The sequence below is a fragment of the Gigantopelta aegis genome, unplaced genomic scaffold (assembly GCF_016097555.1).
Source record: "Gigantopelta aegis isolate Gae_Host unplaced genomic scaffold, Gae_host_genome ctg7309_pilon_pilon, whole genome shotgun sequence".
NCBI lineage: Eukaryota > Metazoa > Mollusca > Gastropoda > Neomphalida > Peltospiridae > Gigantopelta > Gigantopelta aegis.
In genome coordinates this window covers 1-8,682 of record NW_024535721.1, presented here as the reverse complement: position 1 = coordinate 8,682, position 8,682 = coordinate 1, and the positions used below count along the sequence as shown (strand labels likewise).

Here is an 8,682-nt window from a genome sequence, read left to right as displayed (position 1 = left end):
CAAAAAGTAAATTTAAAAAAAAAAAATATTCTTAATAGAAAAAAAAAAAAAAATGTCTACAGCAACCCGGTGTTTCCCAAGCGGTCACCCATCCAAGTACTAACCGGGCCCGACGTTGCTTAACTTCGGTGATCGGACGAGAAACCGGTGCTTTCAACGTGGTTATGGCCGTAGACAAACAACGATGAAAATAGAGGATACGTATGTAATTTTCAGGAAGTCAACAGGCAGCATTGGTTTTGTTTTCTGTGTAGGAGACGGACAGGGTAAAAGGCGTTCCGGCTGGGGCCAGACCACGTTCATGAATTTTAGCGCTATGGGGGGGTGGGTGTGTTGGGGCGGGGATTTAGTCTGCACGAAGTTCGATATTGCATATCTTACAATGCAAATGGAGTTCATGCAATTGTTGACGCCTTCGAAACGAAGTAAGTTTTGTCTCCGCAGCTTAAACACGTATTTAAAGAAATCGCTGATGCAATGAAGTTCCACAGGTACTCGGTTGTGAAAAGGTGCATTGTTAAGTTATTAGACTAGCCTGAAAAATTATAAAAAACAGATTAAAATCGATATTCAAAAGTAAATTTAAAACATAACGGAATAGATATTCTCATAGAACAAGACAAAGAAAATGTCTTACAGCACCCGGTAATGTTCCCAAGCGGTACTTGCACCACTCCCAAGGGTACTAAACCGGGGCCCGACGTTGCTTTAAACTTCGGTGATGGGTCGGAGACGATGAAACCGGGTCTTGCTCTTCAACGTTGGTCCCCCTCCCCTGTCAGTGTGCCGCTCCGAGTCACAACTTGATGTCAAATAGCGGGTGGATACGTAAATGTAATTTTCAGGACACTGAGCGGTCACTACCGCCTGCGCGCAGCGCCACGACCGCGGCCGTAGTTTCTGTTGTTAGCTCGGTGTAGGCCACCCATCGTCGCACCCGGTACAAAATGCCATCTCGTCTCACAGGCCTGTCGGTTGGGGCCAGGACAGACAACTCGGTATGTTACGTGGAATTTTTGGGCCACGCCGACGGAGCGCCTCGGATGGGTGGAGTGTGGTGGCAGGACGGGGTTTAGTCGGCACTAAGGTTCCGATATCTGCCATGTATCCGTCTTCCACAATAGACAAAATGAGTCAGGCACAAGTGTTTGAACGCCTTCGAAACGAAGTTTTTGGTCTTCCGCCAGCGTTAAACAACCTTATTTAAGAAGCGCTGTTGGCACTGGTTCCAAGGTTTCTCGTTTAAACTCCCACGCCCGCCCCGATTGTAATTGAGACCTAGCTCTAACTAAATATAAAAACAATAAAATCGATGATCCAGGAAAAGTAGCCGATTAAACAAAAAATAATAATAATTCCTTCCACCAATGTAAAGAACATAAAAACGGAAACCTGTGATCGACAAGCACCCCACTCTAACCGTCACCGGAATTTGTTACCAAAAGCTGGAGTCACCCGATCCAAGTACTAACTCGGGCCACCAGGACGTTGCTTACACCTTCGTGTGATCGGACGAGAACCGTGTTGCTTTTCAAGTGGTATGAGCCCGAGTAGACAACAAACTGATTGTAAAATGAGGTATCCGGTATGTAATTTTCAGGAAGTCAACAGCAGCATTCGTTCTTGTTTTCGGTAGTGAGAAGGAAACAGGTAAAAATGCGTTCGGGTGGGGAACGACACACCCGTTCATTGAATTTTCGAGCGGGGGTGGGGTGTGTTGGAGCGGAGGGTCTTAATCTGCACTAAGGTTACCGATGATTGCCATGGCTCTTTTTAGACAATGAAGTCAGGCGATATTGTTGAACCGCTAACGAAACCGAATTTTGTCTCCGCAGGCGTAAACAATATTTAATGAATCGCGGTGCGCTGGTTCCAAGGTGTCGTTAAAAGGTGCTTGTAATTATGACTAGCCTAACAATATAAAAACTCTAAAATCGAATTCAAAAGTAACTTAAAAAAAAAAAAAATTCTTACTAGAAAAAAAAAATAATGTGACAGCACCGGGGTGTCCCAAAGCGGTCACCCAGCCAAGTACTAACCGGGCACGACGTTGTTTACTTCGGTGATCGGATAAGACACGGTTTTTTTTTTTTATCGACTGTTGGTTAACTCAACATTTGGTGTATACAGAAAATCACAAGATAAGATCGACTTTAAAAAGATCACACATATCTCAACCATGTACCGCACTTCATTCACATGTAATATGCCCCCCAGTTTGACACACACAACATGTCTAAAAATCAGTACAACAGGTTACACACAGAAAACACACATTCACACACACAATTACCACACATCTACATATAAAACGGGTAGCGACTTTAAAATATTTCATCTTAATTTAAATAGTTGTTACCAGAGATAAAAACCTAAATCTACAGAATTCAAAAACATTGTGGCGTTAGTCTGGAATATAATCTACTACCGGTGATCGTTTATGAGATGACAAGCGAAAACCATATTTTTTATATTAACCGGCGATGCGACGAAGATTATAATTATTAAAGCGTGATATTGATTAGAAAGTCTTCATACAAGTATTGCTCGTACACAGAAAGCTGAAAAATAAACTTACCCAATATTAATATTTCGCCGTTGATTCCGCTATAAACGGTCTCTTGACACCATACAGATTTACGTTCCTTATCGATGCGTATGGTAGAGGGGCATATACCCATTTGTTAACCGAATAGATAGGTCAACATGTGTCGCGCATTCGTTTTTGTTTTCTGTCCATAGTGAGACGCGAACAGGTGACAAATCAGATATACCACGAAACAGAAACTCAGTATATCTATTTTTTTCAATATTGTAAAGCAAAAACCCAGTACACGTTAACTTATAATACGATAATTCTTAAAAATAGAAATTAAAATCATGGGGTGGGCTCACAATACAACAAATGGCGGCACATATTTCTTTCGTCTTTTGGGCAAACGGGACATTGGCTAGATGGTAGCTTGAATATGAAGTCACTTAGGAGGATGTAAGGTAATGTAATGCGCTTGACTTAAAATCAAAGGCTCTTCAACAACATCCGAACGAAGTCATTGGACCCTGGACCTACACTGTCATGGGGCCGTTGTTCCAACACAACCTGATTCTTTCCGAATTCTATACACAAACACTATGGGATGCTTCCCACGCAGCTGACGTCAACCACATTGGTCGATTTACCTATTTCGTGACATTAATTAAGAATCTATCCATTAATAATTAAATTTACTTACAATGTATGATTTCATTAATATTTAATCAAAACACAAATCGTTAACTTGTGAGAATTTTAATATATTGTAAAAATAGCCTGTTTCCATTCCTCAGTACAGCGAGTCCAGAATAGCACTAATAAGCAGTAGAAATTCTGTGTCAACCATATCAGGATATTTTTCTTAATAATTTAAAGGCAATGATGCAGAAACCGTTAAAAATCACAAAAAACAAACTTCATTTGCAATAGAAGCAGCAGTATAATAAAACTTTCAAGGGAAATAAAAGAATTAAAACATAAAACATTATTTTGCTAACACATAAATGTCTACAGCACATATTGTGCTACACAAGCGGTTCATTGATCCAATTACCTAGACGGGCACGAGCGTTGCTGGAACGGCGGTGATAGATAGTTGTTGATACGACGAGAACCGCGTTGCGCTTCAACGTGGTATAGTGTATTGAAGTCAGCCCGTAAAAAAGCAACTGATGTTTTGTTAACCATAGGTGGTATATCAAAAATTGTATGGTAATTTCAGGGATATTCAACATTGCGGCAGCATTCGTTATTGTTTTCTGATGTTTAGTGAGACCGGGACAGGTTCAAGACTAGTATGTTTCCATGGCGTTCGGAAAGGGGCCCGGACATACGTTCTTTGGCCAAGCTTTAATAGCCCGAGGGAAGCGGGTTGGGTGTGGTGGGGCGGGATACTTGGTCGACGCGACTAAGGTTCGATATTGAACCCATAGCTTACAATGAGACCCTGACGAATAGCAATTAGGGTATGATCGGCCCACGAAACGCAGTTGTGTCGCCGAGCTCTTAAACGACTTGTATTTAGAATCGGACTTGTTCACGGTTCAACCGGTCTACGATGAATGGGGGCTGTGATTTGATCATCTATGACATCGCTCTAAAAAGGTAATAGCCATTCCAGACTGTCGCGATACCATAAAGTAAATTTTAAAAGTTTCCAATGTTAATAGAACGAAGATTCAAAGAAAATGAAGAAAAAAAAATGTCTACAGCACGGATCAGTTCCCAAGCGGCTCGACCCAAGTTGCAAGGATTTTATTTGGCCCGAAAGAAATTGCCTTTAACTAATTTGGACATCGCGGAGCGAGAAACCGGGCTTATGCAACGATGGTGATGGGCCGTAGACAACAAGCTGAGTAGCTGGTAAAGATTCGAGAACGGTATAGTATGTAATTTTCAGGAAGTTCAAAGCATGCAGCATTCGTTTTTGTTTTCTGTTGTTCGTGAGACGCGACAGAGTAAATGGACGTTCGGTGGGGCCAGACACCACGTTCGTGATTTTAAGCGGCCGGGGGTGTGACGCGGTGTGTTGGGGCTAACTGAGGTCGGAGTATCTGAGTACTGCAATTGAAGGTTCGATTCACGAGATTGTCACCATTATCTTAACATGCCAGCAAATTGACGTTCAGGCAATTGTATTGATCGCTTCGAAACGAAGTTTTGTCTCCGCAGCTTAACTTAAAACACTTATTTAAGAATCGCTGTGCACTGTTCCACAGAGTCTTCGTAAAAGGTTGATGGTAATTATGACTAGCCTAAAAAATTAAAAAACAATAGAAAATCGATATTCAAAAGAAATTAAAAAAAAAATAAAAAATTCTTAATAGAAAAAAAATGAGAAAATGTTCTACAGCAACCGGTGTTCCAAGCGGTCACCCTCCAAGTACTAACCGGGCCCGACGTTGTTAACTTCCGGTGATCGGACGAGAACGGTGCTTTCAACGTGGTATGGCCGTAGACAAAAACGATGTAAAAAGAGGGTATTAGTATGGAATTTTCAGGAAGTCAACATGCCGCATCGTTTTCTGTTTTCTGTGGAGTGAGAACGGACAGTAAAATGGCGTTCGGTGGGGCCAGACACACGTTCTGAATTTTAGCGGGGGTGGGGGGGTGTGTTGGTTGGAGCGGGGGGGTTTAGTCTGCACTAAGGTCGATATTGAAATGTATCTACAATGACAAAGGGACGTCAGGCAAGTGTTTGACGGATTTCGAAACGAAGTTTTGTGGCTCCGCCAGCTTAAAAATATGTAAGAATCGCTGTGAACTGGTACACAGGTCTCGTTAAAAGGTGATTGTAATTATGACTAGCCCTAAAAATTATCAAAAACAATAAAATCGATAGTCAAAAGTAAATAAAAAAAAAAAAAAATTCTTAATAGAAAAAAAAATAATGTCTACAGCACCGGTGTCCAGCGGTTCACCCCATCCAAGTAATAAACGGCCCGACGGTGCTTAACTTCGGTTGATCGGACGAGAACCTGTGCTTTCACGTGGTATGGCGTAGCAACAACACTGATTTGTAAAATAGAGGTAACGTAGTGTAAATTTCAGGAACAGGTCAACATGCAGCATCGGTTTGGTTTTCTGTGGTAGTGAGACGGAAGGTAAAAGGCGTTCGGTGGGGCCAGATCACACGTTTCATGAATTTTAGCGCGGGTGTGGGGTGTGTGGGGGCGGGTCTAGTCTGCACTTAAGGTTCGGATATTCGCCATTAGTACAAGACAAATGACGTCAGGCAATTGTTGACGGACTTCGAAACGAAGGATTTGTCTCGCAGCTTAAACACTATTAAGAATCGCTGTGCAGGTTCCAGCAGTCTCGTTTAAAAGGTGATTGTTAATTATGACTAGCCTAAAAATATAAAAAACAATTAAAATCGATATTCAAAAGACAATTAAAAAAAAAAAAAAGTCTTAATAGAAAAAAAATAATGTCACAGAACCCGTTGTTCCCCAAGCGGTCACCCATCCAAGTACTAACCGGCCCGACGTTGCTTAACTTCGGTGGATCGGCCCGAGACACGGTGCTTTCCCACGTGGTATAGGCACGTGGCGACAACGAAAAATGATGAAAAATGTGGTGGAAAGGAAAAAAGGGGATTAGACGTATAGTAATTTTGCAGGGAAGATCAGAACATGCGCATGCGTTTATTTGTGTTGTCTAGGAGGTGGTAGTGAGGGCACGGGACAGGTAAGAAATGGCCGTTCAGGAGTTGGGGCCAGAAACCCAACGTTCATGAATTATTAGCGACACTGGGAATGCCGTGTGGCGCGTGTGTTGGGGCGGGGTCTTAGTCTGCACGCAGCGTGAAAACGAAGTTCGGATTAATTGCCATGTATGACTTACCAATGACAAGTAGTGACGTCAGAGCAATTGTTTGACGCTGGTTCGAAACGAAGTTTTGTTCCGGCAGCTTAAACATTATTAAGAATCGCTGTGCCCTGGTTCCAAAGGTTCGTTAAAAAGGGATTGTATTATGACTAGCCTAACAATATAAAAAAACAATAAAATGCGATATTCAAAAGTAATTATAAAAAAAAAAAACTTCTTTAATAGAAAAAAAAATAAATGTTACAGCCCCCGGTGTTCCCAAGCGGTAACACATCCACGTAGCTAACCGGGCACCGACGTTGCTTAACTTGCGGTGTGGAGCGAGACGAGAACCGGTGCTTTCAACGTGGTATGGCCGTAAGGACAACAAATGATGTAAAATAGACGGATATAGTCATGTAATTTTCAGGAGGAAGTAAACATGCAGCATTATCGTTTTTTGGTTTTCGTGTAGTGGAAGGACAGGCTAAACTGGCGTGCGGTGGGGCACAGACACCCGTTCATGAATTTTAGCGCGGGGGTGGGGTGTGTTGGGGCGGGGGTCTAGTTGCACTAAGGTTTTCGATATTGCATAGTCTTACAATGACAAATGACGTCAGGCAATGTTGACGCGCTTCGAAAACGAAGTTTTGTCTCAGCAGGCCTAAACACTTATTTAAGACATCGCTGTGCACTGGTTCCAAGGTCTCGTTAAAAGGGGATTGTAATTGACTAGCCTAAAAAATAAAAAACAGCTAAAATCGAGATTCCAAAAGTAAAATTAAAAAAAAAAAAAAAATCTTAATAGAAAGAAAAAATAAAGGTATACAGACGAACCAACGGTGTTCGCCAAGCGGGGGGGGTACACACCAATCCAAGTTACAATAAAGCCGGGGCCACGCCGTTGTTAACTTCGGTGATCGGCGAGAAAGCGGGATACTGCTTTCAAAGAGTGGGTATGGCGGAGGTTAGACAAAGGGACTGATGTAAAATAGAGGTAATCCGCTAGTGTAATTTTCAGGAAGTCAACATGCAGCATTCGTTTTTGTTTTCTGTGGTAGTGAGACGGACAGGGTAAAATGGCGTTCGGTGGGGCCAGACACACGGTCATGAATTTTAGCGCGGGGGTGGGGTGGTTGTTGGGGCGGGGTCTTAGTCTGCACTAAGGTTCGAATTGCATTATCTTACAAATGACAAATGAAGTCAGGCAATGTTTGACGCTTCGAAACGAAGTTTTGTCTCCGCGCTTAAACACTTATTAAGAATCGCTGTGCACTGGTTCCCCAGGTCTCGTTTAAAAGGTGGATTGTAATTATGACTAGCCTAAAATATAAAAAACAATAAAATCGATATTCAAAAGTAAATTAAAAAAAAAAAAAATTCTTATAGAAAAAAAAAAATGTCTACAGCAACCCGGTGTTCCCAAGCGGTCAACCATCCAAGTACTAAACCGGGCCCGACGTTGCTTAACTCGGTGATCGGACGAGAACCGGTGCTTTCAACGTGGTATGGCCGGTAGACAACAATGAGTAAAATAGAGGTATACGTATGTAATTTTCAGGAGAGTCAACATGCAGCATTCGTTTTTGTTTTCGTGTAGTGAGACGGACAGGTAAAAGGGCGTTCGGTGGGGCCAGACACACGTTCATGAATTTTAGGCGGGGGTGGGGTGTGTTGGGGCGGGGTTTAGTCTGCACTAAGGTTCGATATTGCCATTATCACAATGACAAATGACGTCAGGCAATTGTTTGACGCTTCGAAACGAAGTTTTGTCTCCGCAGCTTAAACACTTATTTAAGAATCGCTGGCATGGTTCCACAGGTCTCGTTAAAAGGTGATTGTAATTATGACTAGCCTAAAAAATATAAAAACAATAAAATCGATATTCAAAAGTAAATTAAAAAAAAAAAAAAATTCTTAATAGAAAAAAAAAAATGTCTACACACCCGGTGTTCCCAAGCGGTCACCCATCCAAGTACTAACGGGGCCGACGTTGCTTAACTTCGGTGATCGGACGAGAACCGGTGCTTTCAACGTGGTATGGCCGTAGACAACAACTGATGTAAAATAGGGTATAGTATGTAATTTTCAGGAAAGTCAACATGCAGCATTCGTTTTTGTTTTCTGTGTAGTGAGACGGACAGGTAAAATGGCGTTCGGTGGGGCCAGACACACGTTCTGAATTTTAGCGCGGGGGTGGGGTGGGGGGGCGGGGGCTTAGTCGATAAGGTTCGAATTGCCATTATCTACAATGAAAAGACGTCAGGCAATTGTTTGCGCTTCGAAACGAAGTTTTGTCTCCGCAGTTAAAACTTATTAAGAATCGCTGGGGTGGCCAC

At 42.3% G+C, this 8,682-nt stretch overlaps 2 non-coding genes and 2 pseudogenes across 2 annotated transcripts; all 4 read right to left on the bottom strand.

Moving 5' to 3' along the window:
- Positions 1-53: 53 nt before the first annotated feature.
- Positions 54-176, bottom strand: LOC121366830. Its single transcript, XR_005957233.1, has one exon. It is a non-coding gene; the product is annotated as a 5S ribosomal RNA (ribosomal RNA).
- A 4,701-nt stretch (positions 177-4,877) lies between these two features.
- Positions 4,878-4,993, bottom strand: LOC121366832 (annotated as a pseudogene).
- A 2,750-nt stretch (positions 4,994-7,743) lies between these two features.
- Positions 7,744-7,864, bottom strand: LOC121366831 (annotated as a pseudogene).
- A 414-nt stretch (positions 7,865-8,278) lies between these two features.
- LOC121366829 lies at positions 8,279-8,395 on the bottom strand. The gene has a single exon (XR_005957232.1). It is a non-coding gene; the product is annotated as a 5S ribosomal RNA (ribosomal RNA).
- Positions 8,396-8,682: the final 287 nt, after the last annotated feature.